Genomic DNA, 26,156 nt, shown 5'->3' on the forward strand with positions numbered 1-26,156 from the left:
AAGAGGTGATAGGCTCAAGAGTGATCTAAGGAAATACTTTTTTACAGAAAGGGTGGTAGATGCGTGGAACAGTCTCCCAATAGAGGTGGTGGAGACAGAGACTGTGCCTGATTTCAAGAAAGCCTGGGATAGTCATGTCAGATCTCTTAGAGAGATGAAGAGATAATGGTTACTGTGGATGTGCAGACTGGATGGGCCATTTGGCCTTTATCTGCTATCATGTTTCTATGATCAGTCAAGTGAAAAAGCCCACAACTAGATGGAGCTCGCCTATTCTGAACAGACATCACAAACTGTGCATAGTTTTGTCACGTGAAAATTCTATTAGGAACAAAGTAGACAGCATACTTGGGATCTCAGCCAAAGATAGAGAATAGCTCTCAAAATGAAAAGGGTAAAGTAGCAACTCATGTCATTAAACCCTCTTGCACTACATATTACTTTTCATGCATAAGGAGTTCTTGTTTACTCAATAATCAATGAAATTACTAAATATTGCTCTTGCTAAAAACAGGAGGAAATGATGGCAAGGGAAGGATAGCTGCACTTATTCTCTACAGAAATGTGAAGTCTAACAGAAAAGAAATATGCTCTGCACAGAAAGACTAATGTGTATAAGATATCTACTTCTATGAATTGTCCCAAAGGCATAGCAGTCATAGACTGTATACAAAAAGAGTAAGGTAGGTGTTTAATAACACTACTAACTGAGCTTAGCAAAAATGATACACGGCACTTTTCAAAACTAAAACGCATTAGCTAAGGAACCCAAATGGCGTTTATATAAACTTGATTAAAAGTTAATCTGGAAAACTTGCAATAATGCATTTTGAAAATGCCGCTAACAAGTTCATGCACGCACCATTAAGGTCCTGTTTTGTCTTATTGGATTTATTTTCTGAAGAGTATTATCACATCTTTCTCTCTTCTAGTAAAACACATTTTATGTACTTCTAATAAGACATTTATATTTATGTTTTAATGGAACTCTTGTCTCTTTTGAGAGTAATTTTATTTTTTAATTTTATTTTTTATTGAGATTTAACAATTTCAACAAGATAAAATAAGCTCTTGTACAAAAATACAGAAAGAAATGCAAATAATTATAGAAATTTTCAATTCACATAAAAATTGCTATCTTCCTAGACCCCCAATAACAGGGAGGGCGAATCTTGGTAAAGAGAAGAGATTTATATTTAAGACCCCCCAAAAATTAAGGAAAAGGCTTAAAGGAAGGTCCCAATATCCTTAAAATCGCTTCTTAATCTCTCTCAAACATTCACGTCACCAACTTCTTCCTATCCAAGAATGTTCTCAGTTGTTCTGGTGCATAGAAGACATATTTCATTCCCCGGACATGCCAAATGGAATGAGGCACCATTACTCAGTGCCTCAGATCTCATTGGCGAGTTAAATCAGGAAACATCCAAACTTTTTTGCCATAGAACAATACTTGTGAATTCCGATAATACAATTTAAATATAGCATTAACATCTTGCTCGAATACTAGGGAAACCAATAAAGTAGCTCTTTCAGTTGCTTCTGATATACTCATTTCAAGCAAGTCTGTAATATTTAAATGTTCCTGACCATTTGAATTAACTTGTCCCATATCTGGATTTACTTTTTTTAAATGGCACATAATAAATTTGATTTAATGGGATTTAAATTACCCTCCCAAAATGCAAGACTATGAAATATATTCAAAAATACTCTTTTTGTTCTCCAATTACACTGCATGGAATTGTAATGATAGGATATTCTGGCCATGAAAGAACCAGTTATGATTCAGTTTTCTTATAACTGTTTTTTCTACAATGGTTAGTTTTAAGCTTTCCATGCACTGTTTCATGACTGTAGCATACTCCAAACTGAAGGGAACTGTTATCTTATTTCATTCAGAAATACAATACAGAACGGTATATATCATTAGCAATGATATGAAGGCTGCCAATTATGTGGAGAAGGCTTCGTCCAAGGCAAGACAAATGATGGGTTGCATCCGTAGGGGTTTGTCAGCAGAAAACCTGAAGTCATAATGCCACTGTACAGATCCATGGTGAGACCTCATCTCGAGTATTGTGTTCAATTCTGGAGACCACACTACCGGAAAGATGTGTTGAGAATTGAATCGGTTCAGCGAATGGCTACCAGGATGGTCTTGGGGCTCAGGGATCTCACGTATGAAGAAAGGCTAAAAAAACTGCGGATGTACTCACTGGAGGAGCGAAGAGAGAGGGGGGACATGATTGAAACCTTTAAGTATATCACGGGGCGTATAGAGGTGAAAGATGATATCTTCAGTCTTACAGGGCCCTCGGTAACCAGAGGACACTCGCTGAAAATCAGGGGAGGGAAATTTCAAGGTGATGCTAGAAAGTACTTCTTCACCGAAAGGGTGGTCGATCATTGGAACGAACTGCCTCAGCAGGTGATTGAGGCCAACAGCGTGTCAGATTTTAAGGGAAAATGAGATATTCACGTGGGATCTATAGGGGAGTAAAAGTCGGGGAGTGGGTCATTGGTATGGGCAGACTCGATGGGCTATAGCTCTTTTCTGCCGTCAATTTCTATGTTTCTATGTTTCTATCAGAGGATAGAGGGAATGAATGATACAAAACTAGATGCCCTGATTCAAGGTAGCTAAGTTCAAGCACAATACCTTTTAGGATCAGTAAATACATGTATAGGCAGATGGCTCAAGCATGTTCCTAAACTGGTACAGGATATTATTTCTAAACTTCGTCAAATGACTTGCAAAACATTTACCCTGACATAAACCCTGCTTACACAGGCTTGATTAAATTATCTTGACCAGTTCTATCTGCTTTAAAAGCCAGAACTATTGCAGAAACTTCAGTAGGCCTCCCTAAACTTGTTCTCATAGGTAAGTAAGTCTGCTGAGAAGACATTTTACTACTCTACTGGAAACAGACATAAGAGAACTGATATTTCATTAATCTGAATGCTGAAAACCAAATGGAGTCATGAGTGGCTAGATAACTTGAACTGAAATAACTGAATCACGTGAACTGCAAAGTAAACAACACTGAAAGAGCAACACAAGCTATGGGACAAATGACACAACTAATGCTTTTGTAACTTAGCTATCAGCAGGTTCAATGTTCAGCATCTAGAAAAGACTGGAGACATGCTTGAAGAGGAAACCTCTACAAGAAAAGTTCTCTACATTTCAGAGTCTACTTTAGTTTCTTTAAGTTTCAAGTTTATTAGAATTTTATATACCGCCTATCAAGGTTATCTAAGCGGTTTTTACAATCAGGTACTCAAGCATTTTCCCTATTTGTCCCGGCGGGCTCACAATCTATCTAACGTACCTTGATATAACTCTTTGCTGGTGCACAGATCAAAGCAATTTACACAGCAAAGTAAAATCAGTAACATTAAAATGAACAGGAACTATACATTAAATAGACAATATCATAATCATTTGAGGGGGTGTTGAAAAGTTCTCAGCCCAACCAAGAAAAGAAAGACATGGATATGGTTCAATCAATGATCTGAAACAATGTCAAAACACAGAATTTTATTTCTACAAATTGGCAATTACAGTGGCAAAATAATGCTCAGAATTTAGGAAGTTGGTTGGTTGGGCTGAGAACTTTTCAGCACCCCCTCATACAGAAAGTTTAAAAAGAAAGAGAGAAGAAACAGGTAAACATATCCCTGATCTCCAAATGCTAGACAAACAAATGTGTATTTATTTAGGTTAGCTTATTTATGACTAGATAACTCATATCTTTAATGCAAAAACTTTCAACCCAAAAAACACAAGTCCACTTTGAAACAAGTCAACTCCTCACTTAAGATAATATTGGGGGGGAAGTTCTTGAGTATGTTGCATGTCAAAAAGGATGTTAATGTCCAAGTGGCAAGGCAAGCCATGAAATAGAAGAACCACCAATCACACTATAAAGATAAGTATACTGTGTGTGGGTTGTTGGGACACTGATGTGGCTATGATGGTCCCATTGTAACCCTTGCCTATCCTGTGGCATTTTATTTATGGGTCTGAGCATATTATTTTTTTCAATTATTATCTTCCTAGGAGGGGCTTTAAATGCCTGGGCCAATCAGAGCCATAGGCCCCTCCAAGGCACATCCCAGGATGCACCAGGAAGGGGAAGGCCCACCATTTTGTAAGAGGTGGGCCTTCCAGCCAGACTCTGTGAATAAGGTGTGGGGGGGACGATGACGGGGGCAAAGTGGGGGGGAGTTGTTGGGGAGGAGCATCTCTCCCTCTGCAGGGTGAGAGGGTAGTAGTGTCAATGGATTGTGTGACATGGCAGAAGATAGTGGGCATCTCTCCTGCTGCGGGGTAGGTAGTAGTGCTGGGGTATTGTGCGACGTGGCGGGGGAGAGAGTGGGCATTTCTCCTGCCAATCTTCAATTTGGGGTTTGTTTTTTTAATATGCGTTGGGGGGGGGTCAGTTGTCAAACCTTATTTTCCTGTCAGTGCCTGAGCCAATCAGCGCTCAGGCACTGATCAGTAAGTAAGGCTACGACAGCTCAGACCTGTCGGTAAATTTTGGATGCAAATGTAGCACAACAAGGTTAAGGAATCACTTGGCGATGATAGAGAATCACTCAGGGTGCTCATTTTAATATTAATGACCTCATTGTACTACATTTACATGACAGTATTGGAGACTACAAGGAAACTCAGAAAAGACCACGGTAAGCCATTTTGATAATTCACCACTAAAATACATGTACACTAAACTTGCTGGAACCAGTTTAGCAAGCACATTAAAGACACATTTTGGTTTTGAGCATCTTCCCCTTAGTTCAGGGAATTTCCACTTTTTTGTTCTGTCAGAGAAATACAGAATGAAGAAAATGGAAAATCTCTAGACTAGTGTGCAGCCCTCAATGGACACTGTTCTAACTTTGTTGGTTGGGCTGAGAACTTTTTCAGTGGCTATTTGTTCACATTATTTCCTTCCTAATATTTAAATAAAGAAGTGTTATTGCCATGTTAGTACACCTTAGAAATTAATAGAAATAAAACCAATTTTAAAAAAGATGTTAGTCCAATAAAAAGGTGTCATTTTTCTTTTATGTTTGTTTTAATTCTATTTATTAAAATTTAGATATCCGAGTCTTCCAGCATTTGATCTAAGTGTATGACTACTCAGGATTTTATATTTTTTCAAATTTAAATCAATACTATATACCTGGGTTAATCATCAAAAACCTCCCTGTAAAATTTTCCAGAGCAATTTAGGGAAAATAATGGTACAAAATTTAAAATATTTGTAGGAGAGCAGATGATTGAGAAGATATGTGACAGAAGGTTATCAAATCATGAATCAGTTTCCCGGCAAATTATGAGGTGTTAATTGGAAATTATCAGCACTGATACTCTGCTTAATGGACATTAGTCTCATTCAGCCTAGCTTCTCTCATATTCTTATGGTCTTAGGTCCTAACTGATTGTTGAAAATAACTGTTCTCTCTCTATATGTATAAGAAAATGTTTCTAGTCACTATTCAAAACGAGCAAACATTTATACAATTCTTGCATTTTGCAGAACTGAGGCCAAAAAGTCAATATCTCGGACTATAACCCTAAGCCTTAATTCTGGGACTTTTCTATGGATGGAATGCATCACCTCTTTTGTAAAATATATTATATTAGTGCACAATCTGTTTGTCTGCACTCTACAAAAAAAAAAAAAAAAAAATTAAGGTAGGCCAAAATCAATTTAGTAGATGAATTAATGTATGTAGAGTTGATTTGCACAGATTATAAAGCTCTACTAATGTTAACATTTTTTATTAAAAAAAAAAAAAGTTAGAAAATCTGGAAAGAAATCCTAGACTGAACACAAATCAAATCATTTTCCCTGTACGTATCCCTGCAGCTCATAACTGTGGTAAAATTATCTCTGAAAAAAATCACAGGGCGAGAAATGGCAACATTTCCTATTACTCTATGTCTCCTTCATTTTTAGGGATCTTCCTAGCATAATTAACAATCACAGATCCAAAAGCTCATACCTATCAGAAAATCTCTGGTATTGGCTTCTCTGCTCTTTAAGAAAAAAAATGTAAAATACTTTAAACCACTATCTTAACACCATTATAGTCACATGCTATGGGGCACCTACTTTAAGTATGAATGTAGGTGCCTTTTTAGGCACCATCAAAGAACAACGCTCTTGAGCAGATCAGTAAGCCTTTTGGGAACCCATTGTGCGCAAACTTTCTTGTTTCCCATGTCATCATTCATTATGGCAAATGCAAATCCATAGCTGATATCCAAATTTGCAGCCAATTGAGACATCGCTATCAATCGGTCTTCTCTAATCAAGGCCCTGTCAATATGCTCTTGTGCCCACGATGTTGATGGGCACAAGTTACATCAGTTACACCTGTTCTTCCCACTTTAAACCTTTTTACCCACTCATAAACCTTTTGTTGATTCTTGGTGCTATATCTATACTGAGTCAATATCCAATGGTGAGTTTCCAAGGGTTTCACTAACTCTGCCCAAATAAAGCACTCTACTGCATGTTGTTCTTCGATGGTGCAATTTTGCAAAAGAGTGTCCATGTTTCTGATCTTTTAGCTGCCAAATAACTAAAGGCCGAGCGCTGCACTGTGCATGGATGAGCTATCCAACAGGCAATGTATCTTAATCACTTATCTTAATCACATTGGGGGATATACGAGTATTCTAGCCAACATGAAGTCATGTTCCACCAGGAAAAGGCTGTTTCAAGACGAATTCACCCCTTCACTATAATTCTCTTATCTACATTATAGGATATGTGATATGTTTAGATTTTTCTGAATGGAGAAGTGTTGGTATATGTGAATTAAATAGAGTACACTAATTACTAACAATAGTATAAGGCCATTAATACAAAAAATACACAGAAAGACCATTTTTATGGCTTTGGTAAAAATAACCTTAGCGTGTGGGAAAACCCCACATAAGGTGAGCTAAGGCCACTTTAAATCACAGCTTAGCTTTTAAATATTGTATTGTTTATGGTATTATGTATGTATTGTGATATGTCTAGGAACAAAGTAATAGGTGGGTTAAACACTTATTAAATAAAATAAAACATGAAATTGTATGCTAATGGAATTTTATAAAATTATTTCATAGTTCTTTGTATATGTAGTAGAATACATAAATTATTCTAATATATATCAATGCATTTCGTTAGCTCTGTTCGGTTATCGCACAATTTAACAATTGCCTTTAATTTTTGATTCGCCCTCGTATACAGAAAAATGGATGCATATTTTCTTTATAAAATACTAGAGAAGCAGCAGAGTCCAAGTGAACCCTTACTTTCTACAAAATGGGTAAGTGCGCAAACGGTAATTGTTTTTAACGGCCACGTGCTAATGGTAACATTAGCACATGGCCATTAAAACAACAAATAGAAAACCAGCTATTTACTGCTATGATAAATATAGCCTTAGCAGGCAGGAAAAACCTTGCTAAGGGCACACTAGGCCACTTTCAACCGTAGCTTAGTAAAAGGAATCCTTTATAATTTGTGCGTATACGTGTGTGCATCAACTATGCTCTGCACCATCATGTGAAAACGTGCAAAATACCATTCTGCTCAGTATTTTGTAAGAGACTATTTATGTGCATTGGTAACCATATATGCATGGAAACGATTAAAATAGTGTCAAAACAGGCATGTACTTCCCTACTTTGGGTGCAAGCCCCATATAAAATTACCCCCTTTATGTCTAATGTACACTAATTTCCTCATGCCTGCATCTACATCAGCCATCAAGATCCTTGCAATATGCATCTTCAAATCTGTTAGATCAGTGTTTCTCAAGTCAGTCCTGGAGTATCTCCTTGGCAAATCAGGTTTTCAAGATATCCACCGTGAATAGGCATGAGATTGGTTCACGTTCATTGCCTCCATTGTATGCAAATCTTTTCTATGCATATTCATTTTAGATATCCTGGAAACCTGACTGGCAAGGGGGTACTCCAGGACTGGTTTGAGAAACACTGTGTTAGATGTTCCCTCTTTTTGTTCAATTTGCCTAGATGAATACAGAAATTGTATTTTTTATGTAGCTGGTCCAAAAATTTGGAATATATTGCCTTTCTCTTTAAGATCTTTGAGGAATCTACTGTAGAATCATTTAAAAAGGCTTTGAAAGCTGTTATTTCAGCAGGCATTTGAAACTGAAGGTGATTATTGTGGAAAGGGGTACATAATATGATCGTTAGCAGATTTTGTTTTATCAAATATTACACGTGATCATGCCAGACCGATATTGTATATATTTTCATTTATTGTTACCAACCAAGGATTGTAGATTGTGTGGAATAAATTTTTTAAATAAATATTTATTAGGCAAACATAACCTATCCCTTAAATTTGCAAAGTGGTCACAAATGTTTCCCTGGTTAACAATTTACTGTGCTTTAGGAAAAAAAAAAAAAAGAAAGAAAGAAAGCCGATAGAATCATTTAAAACAAACCTGATGTGTCCTTCACCTTTTGCAGTCAAGAGGATATCAAGAATTTATGTCACAAGATTACGGCAAATATTTATTTAATTGTACATGTTGATTAAACTTACATTTGATGATCTCATTTACCCCCCCCCCCTTTTACAAAGTCTTGCTAGCGGCTGTCGCATGGCAATAGCACCAAAGTCCTTTAATCCCCATTGGACTTTGATGCGATTATTGCAGCCCGCCACAATTATCGGCTTTGTTAAAGAGGGCCTTAGCTTTCAGCAGATCCCTAGGTGATGCCATCCTTAAGCATTACAGAAAAAACATTGGCAGAGGAACAAAGTATCATGAGCCCCACTCTCTAGCTAATATTCTACCAAATATGCAGTTTTTTGCAGGATCTGATCAAATTTCATGCCATTTTCTCAACAGATTTCTTTCTACTCATGCCCATGACTGTGCAAACTCTCTGACCAGTGATATCAGGATAGCATGCAGAGTTTTAGAATGAAAAAATAATTCTAACTTCAAAATAAACAATAATAAAATAAAAGGGGCTAAAAAATTAATTTCTCGATGGGGTGTGTCAGGAGAGGAAAAGTGGGAGTTCCTACAGAATCAGTTAGTGCAGCTATGTTATTGCGCACTGCACAGATAGTACGTGGGCCCTTGCCACCTACAAAATGGATGTCAGGATGTGTTCATGTGGTAATTTTTTATTTTTATTTTTTTTTTAATGGCTGCGCACTAATGGCAACATTAGTACAAGTCACATATCCTGTAACAATCCTTGTTTTCTTAGGGCCAGCAGAGGTGAGATTCCTCAAGAAATGGCGATGAGAATGCTGTTACACCAAAAATTCATCAGTTCTAATTTCTGATTTTTATACTTTTGATATACTGAATAACCATTTTTTTCAACTTAATTTTGATTAATTAATATTAGTAATATTTTCTTCAATTCAATGACTTAAATAGCTTAAATTATGAAGGTGATCTGAAAATCCAATCACTTATCTTAATCACATTGGGGGATATATGAGTATTCTAGCCTACATGAATTCATTTCCACCAGGAAAAGGCTGTTTCAAGACGAGTTCACCCCTTCACTATAATTCTCTTATCTGCATGATAGGATATGCGATATGTTTAGATTTTTCTGAATGGAGAAGTGTTGGTATATGTGAATTAAATAGAGTACACTAATTACTAACAATAGTATAAGGCCATTAATACAAAAAATACACAGAAAGACCATTTTTATGGCTTTGGTAAAAATAACCTTAGCGTGTGGGAAAACCCCACATAAGGTGAGCTAAGGCCACTTTAAATCACAGCTTAGCTTTTAAATATTGTATTGTTTATGGTATTATGTATGTACTATGATATGTCTAGGAACAAAGTAATAGGTGGGTTAAACACTTATTAAATAAAATAAATCATGAAATTGTATGCTAATGGAATTTTATAAAATTATTTCATAGTTCTTTGTATATGTAGTAGAATACATAAATTATTCTAATATATATCAATGCAATCTTATTCTATGCAACTGAATAGAAACGGTAGCTAAAGTCTTTGAAACATATATTATAATAGCTAAATAAAATGCTCTTTCCATATACAAAGCCTTTGGAGTGATATTATTAGGACTCATAGAAAACGTGCATTATGTTTCAATTGAGTATCCAAAATGTTACAAAACATGGAAACATTACTTCACATTGGTTCCAATCAATACAGGGTTTATATGGGGGAAAAAAATTCTTTATATAAACGCCATAACCTTGTAGACAGGAAAACACACAGTACAGTCATCACTTACCAGATCTTGCAAAAATGGTTCAAAATCTTGTGGGGGGTTTTTTTTCAATTCAATTTTCTTTCTGAAAACAGAATGTTATAACTAAGTTGTTGTACTCCAAACCTTCTGCAATATCCAGTTTAAAGTGCATCAGTGACAGCTGTGCACAGAGGTTAAGAAGTTTAATGTGGCTTTTAACTTGTAGTGGAGTCAACAGAAAGAGGCAGGGTCCAAGAGCTACCGACTGACAATGCAAGACAGCTCATTCAACCCTTCAGAGCAATTGAGGCCCTAAATTACACAAATGAAGATATGTCCTGGTGAGAGTACTCCAAAAGAGCTTGCAACTGATCCACCCACTCCCATCTTGATGTATACCCAGTGGGAGGAACAAATGGATTTCAGGCAATTCTTTTCATGAAGCACTATGCAAACACTGAAAGCCAAAGTGGCCTTAATTTTCACAGCTGTAACAAAGGCTTGAAAGCTGCAGGTCTGTTCTATTTGCTGAAGTGACATTTCCCCAGTGTATGTCAAGAACATGAAAATGTTAGGTTTGTGTTGGATGTTTCCTCTTCTTCATATTTTGGTTCTCTCAAAAACTCAAACTCAACATAACAAACATCAGAGTTTGCCTCTAAAATCTTAGGGCTCAAAATCTGGATGTAAGACTTCTTAATGCATTTAAGTAACCAATTTACTAAGCTTTGTTAGGTGTTTAAAACCTCTTAATGCATAACACCTGTCATGTTAAACAACTAATTCTGAACTTCATGCTAGAGGCCAAGTAAGGGGCAGAGAATGTTCTGTGTCTTTACCATGCACTAGGTACTACTGGCACAGCTGACTTTCCCCGAGTACTTACTGTAACGTGTTTTAACCTTGGCTCTTATATGCACTAAATGCAAAACATTTTCTCACCTCCCCCCCCCCCTTTTTTTTTTTTTTTTTAACAAAACCATAGTGCAAATTTTAGCGCCAGCCACAGTAGTAACAGCTCCAACGTTCATATGAATTCTATAAGCATCGCAGCTGTTGCCACCATGGCTGGCGCTAAAAAAGATGCTACAGTTTTGTGAAAAGGGGGCTCAGTTTCTTAACCATATTTTGCATTTTGAAGTGCATTCTTCTATTCAGTGGATAAACATTCAAAAATGTCCAGGTAACCACCACAAACAAACCAGAAAAACATCTAAATTTTTGGTTCAATTATGGCTTTGAGCTAGATGTTCTCACGCTGATCATGTCAACCTGTAAATACCATTTTGTGGGGGGGGGGGGGGGAAATGTTCCACGGAAAAACACAAAAACAAGCTATACAGGCATCTGTCAACATTTCAAGCAAAGTGGTCAGTAAGAGCATCTTTTTCAGACTAAGGGGTCCTTTTACAAAGGCACGCTAAATCGGTAAGCGCACATTAGTAAAAGGACCCCATAGTTTTGACTGAAACAATTCTAGATAAAAACATACTTATTTTCTGCCCTGGACTTTTTTCTTTTCCATTACTGCAAAAAAGCATCCAGATCATAAGTCTGTCCAAATCCCACCCAAAATATGCCTCCAAAACACCCTTCTGCGTTTCAACAACTTTGAACAGTTTAGTGACCTCTGCAAATTTAATCGCCTCACTCGTCGTTCCAATTTCCAGATCATTTACAAATAAGTTAAATAGCACCGGTCCCAGTACAGACCCCTGCGGCACTCCACTGTTTACTCTCCTCCATTGAGAAAAATGACCATTTAACCCTACCCTCTGTTTTCTATCCGATAACCAATTCCTAATCCACAACTGAACTTTGCCACCTATCCCATGACACTTCAATTTTCTCAGGAGCCTCTCGTGAGGAACTTTATCAAAAGCTTTCTGAAAATCTAGATAAACTATATCAACCAGCTCACCTTTATCCACATGTTTATTCACACCTTCAAAGAGTTCAAGTAAATTTGTAAGGCAAGATCTCCCTCAGCTGAACCCATGTTGACTCCGTCTCATTAAATCATGTTTGTCTACGTGTTTCATAATTTTATTTTTTATAATTGTTTCTACCATTTTGCCCGGCACCAAAGTGAGGCTACCGGTCTGTAATTTCCCAGATCTCCCCTGGAGCCCTTTTTAAAAATCGGCATAACATTGGCCACCTTCTAATCTTCAGGTACTACAGACGATTTTAGCGACAGGTTACAGATCACTAACAACAGGTCAGAAATTTCATGTTTGAGTTCTGTTAGTATCCTGGGGATGTATACCATCTGGTCCTAGTGATTTATCACTTTTTAACTTGTCAATTTGACTCAGTACATCTTCCATATTCACAGAGTTTTTTTCAGTTCCTCCACATCATCACCCTTGAAAACCATTTCCAGTTCAGGTAGATCTCTTACATCTTCTTCCGTAAAGACCGAAGTGCCTAAGTGCCTTCTACTTTATGCAATTTGTTGGTTTATTATGTTGTTCTTCTTGCTGTACTTATATTTTTATAACCGCATCAAAATGAAAGGAATTTTGTGGTATATAAAGTTTTGTGTTATGTTAAAAGTGATGATTGATAGAAGGGGGCTGGGACAGAATTTAAAGGTGTCGGGGGGGGGGCAGGGGGGCTGGGATGGAATTTAAAGGCGCCAGGTATTTATTAGTATACAATTTGGTTCAGAATGGTTTTTTTCTTATTTTACTCCTCTAAATCTAGGGTGCATCTTATGGTTAGGTGCGTCTAATGGAACAAAAAATACAATAATTGAAATCACCCATTATTATAGTGTTGCCCATTTCTCCAGCTTTCCTAACTTCTGAAAATATTTTGTCATCTGTCTGCTCATTTTATCCCGGGGGACGGTAGTATAACCCTACCTTTATATTCCTTCCATTCACACATGGAATTTCTATCCATAAGAATTCCACACTGCTATCTAGGTCATACAGAATGTTTATTTTATTTGATTCAATTCTCTCTAACATATAGCGCAGCCCCCCTCCAATTTGATTTACTCTAGCCTTGCGATATAATTTGTACCCAGGTAACACAGTGTCCCATTCATTGTCCTCCTTCACCAGATCTCCGAGATGCCTATTATGTCTCTCTCATTATTCACTAAGGGCTCCTTTTACAAAGGCGCTCTAGCAGTTTAACGCACGTAAAAGCGCGTGCTAAACCACCGGATGCGCTAGCCGCTACTACCTCCTCTTAAGCAGGCGGTAGTTTTTGGCCAGCATGGGAGTTAGCACGTGATAAAAAGTCACACGCGTTAACCCCACTAGTGCGCCTTTGTAAAAGGAGCCCTAACTCTCCTATTTTATTTTTTAGGCTTCAAGCATTTGTATAAAGACACTTCAAATTGTGTTTTTTCCTTGCAACTACAGTCTGCTGAGAAGACAGGGAAAATTTGAGTCTTTTACTCTGCCTTCCTCTTAAACCCTCCTGGCTTTCTTTCACCATTATTGGAAATTCTCTACCGGGACTCCCTAAATATCCTGTTTCAATAGTATCCTCCAAGGATACTTCACATCAAACCATCCATTCCTGAGCAACTGTCGGCTTTCCCCACATCTTAGTTTAAAAGATTTAGACATTTCAACCAGAAAAACATCCATCAGCTGCACTGTGTCACTTTTAAGACGATTTTCTCTTTTGAAAATGATCATCATAAATTAGTAAAAAATGTATTAAAATTAGTCCAATAAAAAGATTACCTTATTTCCATTTTCTATTTATAAATGTTTATCAATACAGCTACAATACTTTTTTCTAATTCAACAACAAAAAATATCTTTTTTTTACTTTTTGTCATCTCTGGTTTCTGCTTTCCTCATCTTCTCTTCACTCTCCATGCCATCCAGCATTTGCCCTCTTTTTCTATGTCTTCAATTTTTCTCTGTGTCCATTCCCTCCTCCATGCTCTAGTTATCTCTCTCTTCTCCTTTCCTTCCTTTCCCTCTTCCCACCCCAACTCACCCCATATTTAGGCACCAGCTTTCCTTCTCCCATACTCTGGGATCTCTCTCCTGTCTTCTCTTTCCATCTCTCCATTTCCCTCCATGTTCTGGCATCTTCTTTTCTTCCATTCCCTCTTTTCCTTCCCTCCCGATTTGTCTGGCATCTCAGTCTCCTTCCCGCCTCCCATGCCCTGGTATATCTAGCCACTCCTTCCCTTCCATCTCTCCCTTTCCCTCCATACTCTATCTCCTCTCTTTCCTTTCCCCTTATTACTACTACTACTACTACTACTACTACTCATTTCTATAGCCCTGCTAGACATATACAGTGCTGTACATTAAAACATTCAAGAGAGAGTTCCTGCTCAGTGGAGTTTACAATCTACGTAAATAGATAACAGCACAAGTAGGGAGTTGGCGTTTCTCGGGCTTGGTTACTTTATAGTGAGTGGGAGTTAGGAATACTGCTATTACTGTACTACTTATTTCTTTAGTGCTGCCAGATGTACAAAGTGCTGTTCATTACAATAACCATGAAGAGAAAATCCCTGCTCAATAGAGCTTACATTTTAATCGGACACACAAAAGAATTGGGGTAGGGAACGGAGCTTGATGTATTGATTTGGGCAGTCTGTTCCAGAAGTATGGTGCAGCAAGGGAGAAAGAATGTAGTCTGGAGTATCTTGAAAGTGTAAACTCATTTCTCAGCTCCAATGCTGTAGTTTTGGTGCTGAAGCCCTGCCCATGCTGACTGAGAAGTGGGGAAACAAATAAGCCTCAAATGCCAGCACTTCCTCATGTGTTCACTTCAGATACATGAACCAAGCATATGCTGGCATCAGTAGCTCTCTGGTCTGGCATCGCTGTCTCCTTCCCTTCCCTCCTCCCATACCCTGGCATTTCTTCCTCCCCCTCCATAGCTTGGCATCTCATTTCCTTCCCCATGGTCTGGTATCTCTCTTTCATCTCTTCTCCCTCCCTCCCTCTCCCCAATCAGGTGCAGCATTTCTCTCCCCCTCCTCTCCCCCCACTCCCTCCCTTTCTCCCTTTGTCATCCTCCAGTCTAGCCTTCTTCTGGATCAATTCCTTCCTGTTTAGATCTTTTTGAAGGTGAAGTCTTTGAAATTGTTCTAAATGAGGTCTCACCAGAGTCTTATATAGGGGCATCATTACCTCCTTTTTTCTACTGGACATTGCTCTCTCTAAGCCCCCAAGCATCCTTTTCTGAGGGATGTAACAAAAGTAATGCAAAAGTGGACATGACGTTTTTATTAACTGGCATAGGTTGTTCAAATTACACCACCATGTGGTGTAAGTCTTCCTCTATACAGGTGTTTCAGAATCTTTTTCTTCATTGCAGGTGAATAATGGATTCCAGGCAGAAACAATATGCCATCATTGAGTTCTTGATGAAGGAGGGGTGCAGGCTGTCTGACATCCACAGAAAGCTACAGAATGTTTAACGGAGATGGTACCATTGAAAAAAGTAATGTGCACAGATAGATGAAGAAGTTTAAAGAAGGGGAAACCAGAACTGAGGACAATCCATACAGTGGGAGACCATCAACTGCAACCACTGACATGAATCATACGCGAGTGGACGAATTGATTCGCACAGATAGACAAGTCACAATCCATGAGCTTGCTGCACAATGGCATACAGAAGATGGTAGAAGACTTAGGGTATCAGAATGTGTGTGCAAAGTGGGTACCTGGGCAGTTGACACCCAATTTGAAGGAGAGAAGGGTGGAAGTCTGCTCTGATCTGCTGGAAGCATTTGAAACCAATGAAGACATGTTTGTTTCCGATCTTGCAATCAGAGATGAAATGCGGGCATATCTTTATGATCCAGAAATGAAGAATCAGACCTCTTCTCCAAGGCCCAAGAGGTTCAAGAGCCAGCGATCTGTATGCAGAAGCAACATGAAAGCCTACACCCAAGTGCCTTCCTCTATCTCCATTCCTTTATTAGATTTTTTTTTGTCTGTATGTGAATGGGATTTATATGTAATGTTTTTGTGTTGACTGTTGTAATATGTTTCTATTATGATATATGCTTTTGTCTCGAAGCACACACATTTTATTCGCTTTTCCATCTACTAAGGGTTGTAAATACAAGAAATATCAGCATCTTTATTCTTATCAAGAAGCATTAAGGGATAAGGATCTTAAATCTATGATATTGGCCTCTAGCTCTTATCAACATTTCAGGAAACAATTAAAACCTTATTTGTTTACTAGATTCTTGGGTAACTAAGCCATTTTATCTGATTGTATATTTACTCTTCTTTGTAAACCGCATTGAACTTAATGGTATTGCAGTATAAAAATGGATTTTATGTTGTTATCTATTGGGTTATCTTCACTTGGATTATAAACTGTTTTGAGATAGTCTTGAAAAGGACAATATGAATGAAATTATCACTTTGGCCCTCTTTTACTAAGCCACGAGAGAAGATTCTAATGTGGCCCAGGGCGTTACAATGCCCCAACGCTCATATGAATTCTGAGTGTCAGAGCAGCTTTGGAGCATTTAGCCCTCCAGGCCTTGGTAGAAACCTCTACCATGGCTTAGTAAAAGGGGTTGTGTTATACATAACCAGTTGAACAAGTAACCAGCTCCAGGACAAAGGATCTTGGAGAATCCATATGGTAAAAATCATGCACCAAAGAAATGTTGACCTTTAAAAAATGCATGTGAAATCCATTTTGAGTTTAAGATACTGTTTTGTTAGATATAAAGAAATTCTTAGAACTAGACTGCAGGAAACATTTATAAACTTGAGACCACTAAAACCAGTGAAGTCTTTTCTTGTTATTCTTTGCCTGAAATAGTATCTCTGTATCAAACATTCTACCATAACATTAATTTTATTGAAATGTATGCACTTCCATTTTGATCAATTTTATTGAAATGTATGTACTGCCTTTTTTGCTATATTTTATCAAGATGTTTTTTTATTGAAATGTATATATTGTTCTCCATGCTGTGAGATGCTTAGAACCTCCCCAGTATGGCGGCATATAAATAAATTATTATTATCATAACATTAATTACAGCATACAATAAGACTCAGAAGAGAGTTTGTGAATAATTTGCCCATATAGAAGGAAAATTACTGTTTTGTAATCTTTTACAAAAAAACTGAACAAAGTTAATTGCAAAATGTTCTTGGCTTCTCTCATACTACAGTCCCTCCTCAGATAAAGGTTTGTAACCTGAACTTTGATTGCTTGGAGGTCAGTAATGGATCTGTCTGACCAAAGAAAACAACTGATGCAACTTCTCACATGTCCTTTTATTTCACGATTCTAAAAAGCTTTTAGTTCTCCAACTCTCACTATATTATTGGCCAGGTATATAAACAAGTCTTGGTTCTATAGAAAAATAAGCCGTTGTAGTGAACCTGAGCTTTACCTTCCTGATTTTGGAACTGCAAACATCTGATTTATGATCACAGTGATTAGAGTTGTGGGCTGAGAATCAAGTCAGTAAGGGGGACTCTCAGCAGAAATGAATGAATCATGTTTTGCCTGACAGTCCTTGTTTACGTAACAGTCCTTGAAGAAGACTCAAGCGAAACATGGTTTTTACTGACATGGATTGTGAAGTTTTGGACTAGAAGAAGCTAAGTAAAAATATTTTATTTTACAAATCAAGACTATCACTTTACACTATTGCTCATGGCATTACACTGGCTCCCCATAGAAAAGCAAGTTGAATTTAAGTTACCGTATTTCTCGCTCCATAAGATGCACTTTTTTCCCCCCCGAAAAGTGGATGGAAATAAGGGTGCGTCTTATGAAGCAAATGCATACCACCACCACCCCCCCCCCCCCTCCTACTTTCCTTTCTACCGGGCAATTTCTCTCATCAATTCTCTGATGCTTACCAAATTGAGGGCAGAGCATTACGGGGGTTGTGCGTCAACAGAGGAGATTTAGCTTAATGGAGGAGACGATCAGGTAGTGATGGGCAGTGGCATACCAAGGGGGGGTGGGGGGGACGGTCCACCCCGGGTGCAGCCTTAGGGGAGGTGCACAGCTGGCCCGGTCCCTATCGCACTCCCTCCCTTCTTACTTAAGGTGACCAGCGAGATGACCGAGCAGCAAACCTCCATCCAGTAGCGTTGGCACCACAATGCTAAATAGGCAGCTTCGCGATGACGTCATCAGTGACGCTTCACTGCCAGGAGAAAGCCATGAAGCAGCCTGTTTAGCGCAGCGGCTGCCGACGCTACTGGAGGGAGGTTTTCTGTTCTTGCTGGGAGGGTCGGAAGGGTTCACTTGGGGGAGAGAGATAGGAGGGTCAGCGGGGATACGGCTGGGAGGGGGGATAAGCGGTCTGCCTCGGTGCTCCAAGGCCTGGCGCCATTACCTTCTTCGGGCAGCAGCAGCGTTTACAATTCGCTGCTGTTGCCGGCTTCAGGCCTTCCTCTCTGCTGGGTCCTGCCTACTTCCTGTTTTCATGAAGACAGGACCCGACAGAGAGGAAGGCCTGAAGCTGGCAAAAGCTGTAAATTGTGAATGCTGCTGCTGCCCAATGAAGTTCAGGACACCAGGCCTTGGGTGACAGAAGGAGGAAAGGGAGCAGAGGGGGAGAGAATTGGGGAGAGTGTTGCTGTACCCAACTGGAGAGAATGAAAGGAGATGCCAGGGTTTAGAGGGAAGAAGAAACACCAGGGCATGGAGGGAAGGTATGCCAGACCAAGGGAAAAGGAAGGTGGAAAGGAAGGAGGAGATGTCAGAGCATGGAGGGGGAGGGAGAGATAGACGAAAAGAAAGGAGAGAGATGCCAGGAATCAGGGAAAGGATGATGCCAGACCGTGGGGTGGGAAGGAAAGAAAGAAGAAGAGAGAGATGCCAGAGTATAGGGGAGAGAGAGGTGACAGAGTTGAAATCAATCATGTACAAAGGAGAGAAGGGGCACAGGATAGATAGTTTATGAAAGGAGCATAGAAAGAGGGAAGAATCCATATGGAAGAGAGAGAGAGAGGGTGGGCACTGGATGGAAAGAGCACAGAGGGCAGTGAATCGAAGGGGCGAGATAGAGGGTGAGCAGTAGATGGAAGGGGTACAGAGAGGGAAACAGACACTGAATGGAAGTGTGGGGGAGAGGAGGGACAGCTGCTAAATGGAAGTGTGAGGGAAAGGGGGAGCAGATGCTGGAAGGAAGTGGGGAGGAGAAAGAAAAAAGGGCACATGCAGGATTGAGGGAAGAGGATAGAGTTAGTTACTGGAAGGGGTGAGGGAAAGAGGTGGCAAGCTATAGGTAGACACAGTGAAGAAGGGCAATTGAGGACTGAATAGTAAAAATAATTTAGACACAGGCAGAAAATAAATTGAGAAGGAAGTCCAGGGAAGAACAGGAGGAAGGGAGCGGAGAGAGAGATGCCAGAGCAGGGGGGAAGGAGAGGAGACAGATACCAGACCAATGGGGGTGAAAGGAGAGATGAAAGGGGGAGTCATACAGTTTCTGGAAGGGGCATAGAAGGAGAGAAGATGCCATATAGGGGCAGAGAGATAGTTGACAGTGGATGGAAGGAAGAGAGTAACAAGAAGATGAGGAAAGCAGAGACCAGAGAACACAAAGGTAGAACAAAAATTTTCTATTTATTTATTGCTTTAGGAGACATGTGTCACTGTTTCTGTGGTGTTGCATTGTATGCAGAGTCCAGCTTCTTGCTGGTTCAATTTAACCTTTGTCTATATATTTCTATTTTATTCCCCCCCCCCTCCCCTTTTACAAAACTGTGGAGCGTTTTTTAGCACCAGCCGTGGTGGTAGCAGCTCTGATGCTCAGAATTCTATGAGCGTCAGAGCTGTTACCACCGTGGCTAAAACCCACACTACAGTTTTGTAAAAGGGGGAGGGGTTAGTTTGTGATGACATTCCATACTAGGCGAAAGTGTTTTTTGTGTTCTGTGTGTTCGAAAGACATGGTTTTCTGTTAGGATTGATTGCAGGATTGATCTGTACTAATCTGGCTTGTTTAGTTTTATAATGGGTGTATTGCTGTTGTACTGCTCACTGCAGTATGTAAGATGTTGCCTTTTCCTAGGTACTCAATTGTGATGTGTGGCTTGCTACTAAAAATCATGTTTTTCGTACAGATGGGGGGTGCCAAAAAACAATGGGCCCCAGGTGTCACACATGCTAGGTACGCCACTGGTGATGGGAGGGAGGTAAGGACACAACGCTTTTGGACACCAAGCATGAGCTCCACCTTTTCTACTATGGGTGCCTTGTTCAGTCAGGGCCCTCCTCCCACCTCAAGTCCAGAAAGGGGGAGAAGGACAAGCGCTAGGCGCCTAGGCAAAACACCTGACAGTTTGTTCGGTGTGCTCCATCCCGCCCCTTTTCCTATAGCAAGAGGTAGTGAAGGGGGAAGTAGCAGTAGCAGAGATGGCCATGTGCACAGGGGTGGAGCTGTACACCTCTAAATACCTGTGGCCCCACCGGCCCTACAGCGTGAGGAGAGTCCTTTCGGCTCTGCTCTCCTGCTGTGCAGTGGCCTCATTCAGCTCTTTGGCCTCTGCCCGATGGTGATGTGATAATTGATGGAGGGGGGTTGTGTCAGAATTTAAAGATGCCAGGGGGTGGGGGGAGGCTGGGATGGAATTTAAAGGTACCGGGGGGGGATGCTGGGACGGAATTTAAAGGTGCCGGGTATATATTGGTATACAATTTGGTTCAGAATGGGGTTTTTTTCTTGTTTTCCTCCTCTAAATCTAGGGTACATCTTATGGTCAGGTGAGTCTTATGGAGTGAAAAATACAGTTAGCTTTTTAACATTTAAGATCTTATATGAAGATGCTCCTGATAGCTTGTCCAGATTTAATAAATTAGGCAGATCTGTAGAACATCGTAACTCTGATCATTTGATACTATCCTGTCCATCTCTGAAAGGTGTACAATACAAGTCAACTCCCTGCAAATCATTCAATTGTCAAACTACAAAAATCTGGAATTCATTTCCTATAGAGATCTGTACTATTCCCATGTAAGCTCTTTTTCACAAAAACTCAGAAAACATGGCTTTTGCAAAAAGTCTATGTTAGAGATTTAGTTTGACCTTGACTCTGCACTGTATGTTTATCTCCGTGGAACGAAAATATTGTTTGTAACATGTTATTTTAGAATTCTCAGTTCAATTTGTTTATTAGAACTTTCAGTAATATAAAAGAGAACAGTAATACCTTTGAGCTGGTTATACTTAGGTTTACAGACAGAATCTTCAAAACAAGGATGTAAAGATCAAAGAATTATGATCTCAAAGTTGATCTCAGCTGAACAATTAGTACCGTAATCTGTTGTAGAGTACCAGAAAATGAATGACCATGCTATTTTAGAATTCTGTTGGGAATTTAGACTTTTTGATTTTGCACTGTATGCTTACCTTTATGTAGTGATAATACTGGTTGTATCCTGCCTTGAACTCCTCTTGGCAAGGATTTGGTGGAATTATAAAACAACATAACATATTTTACTATTTAATAAATAAGATAAGCATCAATTTAGAGTAAATAAAATTTTGGATAAGTTCTTAGAAAATTTTCAGTAAATAATAGACTAGTGATAATGTGGTGCTCAAAGTTTAGCCAGCAATGAGACTGCGAGCTGCTGAAGTGATACTGCTGAAATCTGAATATATATAGAGAGTGAATTAGAAACAAGAAGTATCAGTAAATTAGGATCATCTGAGTTTGATGAAGACTGTTTGTTTACATGGATGAAAACTTTGAAATTGGTCTATTATTGCGCATCCAAGAGAGAAGAATACTGAGGCTACTGAGAGATCACCAGACTTTGCTTTGGAATTTTGACCATTTAACCTGTTTTGTTTGAAATTAATTCATCAATATAACCAGTAAAGTCTGTTCATTTTGAACTAAGCCAGTCTAGACAACCACATTATTGAGGGTGACTGTGCTGCTGAAGAAAAAGTTGATGTGAGACAGAGTTAGGAGCTTGTATTCCACCCACCCACCCTCAACATGGGCCTTAGTTGTATGGATTGTAGAATGTCAGTACCTACTCATCAGTAACCCTAGTTCCATTTCAGGAGATAATGGATGGGAGGGGCATTTTCAATAGGACACCTAAGTCTGACTTTGGACATTTCCCACAAAATGTTCAAAGTCAGAGGCGGAGAAATGGCCATTTTCAAAACTGGCACCACTACAAGACATCTTTTTTTTAAACATTATTTTATTGAATTTTCAACCATACAATGCAAATAACACACTTCAACAATAAAACATCTTTTTTTTTTTTTTGCCTAGACATCTTTTTAAAAAATGTATAGTTTATTAATTTCTTAATACATTACAAAATTAAAAACAGGCAATTGGCATAAAAAATATACAAAAAGAAAACTATCACATTTCAATTCCAAACAGACCCACATTTTGGGAGAGGAGAAGCATAAAATAATATAGGAAAAACAACTAGGCTAGAAATTTCTTTTTAAACCCATTTTACCTAAAGAGTGGTATGAACTAATTTTTTTCTCAGGATTATTCAGAAGAAACAATTCAAGCTGACTTGGCTTCCAAAAAACGTAAGAATTGTTTTCCCATGTAACCAGACATTTTGAAGGAAACTATGAAAAAAGTACCTCCTATTGCCAAGACTTTGGGTCTTACCAATAAAAGGCTTTACGTCGCTGCTATGTCTGCCTGGATACAACTGGGAAAATGGAAATAGTTTGACCATAAAATAATACTGATTTTTGAGGAAAATATGCTTTCATAATACAGTGGTACCTTGGATTACGAGCATAATCCGTTGCAGGAGCATGCTCGTAATCCAAAATGCTCGTTTATCAAAGCGAGTTTCCCCATAGGAAATAATGGAAACTCGCTTTGATAGGTTCCCCCCCCCCCCACCGAGGCCAGCAGCGCTGCTCCCCCCCCATGAGAACTCCCCCCTAAAGGCCCCGTGATCCAACACCCTCCCCCCGGCGATCCGGCACCCCCCCCCCCCCGCCGCCACCATCGAGCATCCCCCCCAACCGCAACCTGAAGTCCCCCAGAGCCCTCTTCTTACTTTAATGTAGCACCGGCATGTCGGCCTCTTCTTCTGTGCTGGCTTTGAGCACGGGCGCATGCTCAAGGCCTGCGAGAGAGAACGTGAACACAGCACAGAAGAGGAGGCCGACATGTCGGTGCTACATTAAAGTAAGAAGAGGGCTCTGGGGAACTTCAGGTTGCGGCGAGGGGGTGCCCGATGGCGGCGGGGGAGGGGTGCCGGATCGCGGGGGGGAGGGTGCTGGTTCGCAGTGGGGGCACTCGCAAATCGAGGCGCGCTCGGTTTCCGAGGCTCCGATTTTGCAAATGTTTTGCTCGTCTTGCAAAACACTCGCAAACCGGTGCACTTGTAAACTGAGGCACCACTGTACTTCTCTTTTTCTCCAAAGAAGATAATGTTACTAGCAAAGTTGATCTTTTAGATATGTTCTTGGGTATTCTTAAGAAATCTCATCAGATCTAAACTATCTGGAGAAGCAACAATATCAATGTCTCCTTCAGGTTTTACTTCTCTAATATCAACTGGAACATAGTAAACGTTAGTGAAATCCCTGTCTTCTATAGCGGTGGCCTCAAACTCAAACCCTTTGCAGGGCCACATATTGGATTTGTAGGTACTTCGAGGGCCTCAGAAAAAAATAGTTAATGTCTTATTAAATAAATGACAATTATGCATGAGGTAAAACTATAGTTTATAAATCTTTTCCTTTTGGCTAAGTCTTAATAATAATATTGTAATTTATAGCTAGAGACATATGATCAAGAAACTGTTTTATTTTACTTTTGTGATTATGATAAACATACCAAAGGCTTCAAAATAGTACCTGGCGGGCCGCGAGTTTGAGACCACTGTTCTAAAGTGATCTATAGAACTTCTTTAAGATAAATTTTAAATAATTCTCTAGGTGACCAAAAATGCATTATTGGAAAATTCAATAACCTCAAATTAAGCATTCTCATTGAATTTTCTAGAACTTCAAGTTTAGAATGGATAAATAAACGTCTTTAATCATTGAAGTTTGTTCAGCCTGAGAGAGCTTTACCTGAGCATCCATTTTCTCAATTTGTTTCCCCACTAATTTTAACTTGTTTTCTTGCTCATTAATCTTTACAGATACACTTTTAGAAAATTTAGTAAAACTCTGTAGGTTGTCCTGCAAATTACCATCCATCTTAACAATAGCATGCATAATATCTTTCAAAGTTATATCACTTCCCCTCTGAAACTGATTTACCTATATATTGGCATTTAAGAGAGACAGGTTTTAACACTTCAAATCCAGTGATATCTGAGTCCTGAGATATGTCAGTTACATCCAGATCTTCTTGTGACTCAGATTCTACCACCACCCTGGAATGACCCATGTCAGTTGATCCGAGTCTACCTCCTGTCGGTTGAGGGGGAGAACCCCCTATTGATAGGGAAAATTCCAATCGTGATAAAGGACCAGCTGCAGATGGTAATACTGGAATTAGATGTTTGTCCATAGGACCTTGAGTTTGAGAAAATTCAAACTGCTTCTTAATGCATCTTTTTCTTTTCCCCATCGAAAATCTTGAACAAACTTGTTCAAGAATCCGGAGACTCCAAACGTCTACAAACGTGCTCCGAAGGAGCGTGTCCAAAGGAGCACGCACTCATGGTCACATACCGCAGAGCGGGCGCTGCAGATATTCCGTTCTCCGGGAGGACTCCGCACATGCAGGTAGAGGGCAACTGGCCAAGTGCCTGAGATTCACTGGCTCTCCATGCTCCCCCCTACTTAGACAGCTTGACTGCCAAGCCATCCAACCTTAGGATATCTTAACTTTTTTCACCATTTTCAACCACAAAACCGTCCAAATTCAAAACATCCAAATCCAGACTATTTTGATATGGAAGGGGCCAGCATTCTAATGGACTGGCCACATAGACATGCTAATAAAGCAGTGGAGCACCTTAGAGGGCACTCCTATGAACTTCACATAAAGGGTGCCAGAAGTACATCTCATCATAACCCCCTTATAATATATGGTAAGTCCACCAAAAACTCCCCCAAAACCTACTATGACCACCTATCTACCACTCCAATAGCCCTTATGGCTGCAAGTTGCACCTATAAAGCAGTATAATAGGATTTTGGTGGGCTTACACTTTCCACTATAAATTTAATGGTTAGAGTGGCTTATCGGCCTCCTCTCTATGGCTCACTAGTCCACTCACCAGGCTACTTAAGACACCTGTGTGATGCTCTACTAGGATTTTGCATACTAGGTGCTTCTATTCTAGAGAGAGGTATGTACTGTTTCATTCTGATTCGGGGGGGGGGGGGGAGCTGTGGGGATCATAACTTAATCCCTCCAATGGTCATCCATTGGGTACCTTTTAGACACTTAGATGCTTTTAAAACAGGTCTAGCTCAGAATGTCTAAGTTCCGTCCAGAATATCTTGGGCAAAGTTTGATTATTACCGCAAGATGTCTATGTCTAAGCATGCCTAAAATCTACCCAAAATCAGTCCAGAACATGCCTCCAATATGCCCCATTTTAGCTTTGGACCTACAGCTGCTAGGACACTTTGCAAGATGTCCAGAAAGATGGTTTTGAAAATTGTCACTTGGATAACCTGATGATTTAAGACCAAGTGTCGATTTATGCCGTTTTTGGATGTCTTAGCTTTTTAAAAATTCCTCTAATAGTTACATATTACTGATCAAAGTCCCTCTGTACCTTTCAGTTTTTGTATTCCCATAGAGTCTCCTTCACGTTCTCATTCATCTTGGTATGGTGAGCACTAGGCTTTATGTTCTCACTTAGAAGTGACATTGTCTTCATCTAACTATACCTGATCCTTATAGCTTTCTCTCATCTGGGCTCCATTTCTCTGTTCCTATCTAATTTTGCAGCAAGTAAACTCTAGCCTTCAGTCTAA

General features: G+C 39.4%; 1 protein-coding gene across 7 annotated transcripts in view; it reads right to left on the reverse strand.

Annotated features, from left to right (window-relative positions):
- SLC7A2 (solute carrier family 7 member 2) overlaps positions 1-26,156 on the reverse strand; it is a 185,534-nt gene that overhangs the window by 89,501 nt on the left and 69,877 nt on the right. Inside the window, exon 1 of one of the 7 annotated variants that reach the window (XM_033944249.1) lies at positions 10,301-10,359. The exons of the other annotated variants lie outside the window; for them this stretch is intronic. The gene's annotated coding sequence lies outside the window, so the exon portion shown is untranslated. Of the gene's footprint in view, positions 1-10,300; positions 10,360-26,156 lie in introns of those variants that run through there. 7 annotated transcript variants of the gene reach the window in all.

The sequence above is a fragment of the Geotrypetes seraphini genome, chromosome 1 (assembly GCF_902459505.1).
Source record: "Geotrypetes seraphini chromosome 1, aGeoSer1.1, whole genome shotgun sequence".
NCBI lineage: Eukaryota > Metazoa > Chordata > Amphibia > Gymnophiona > Dermophiidae > Geotrypetes > Geotrypetes seraphini.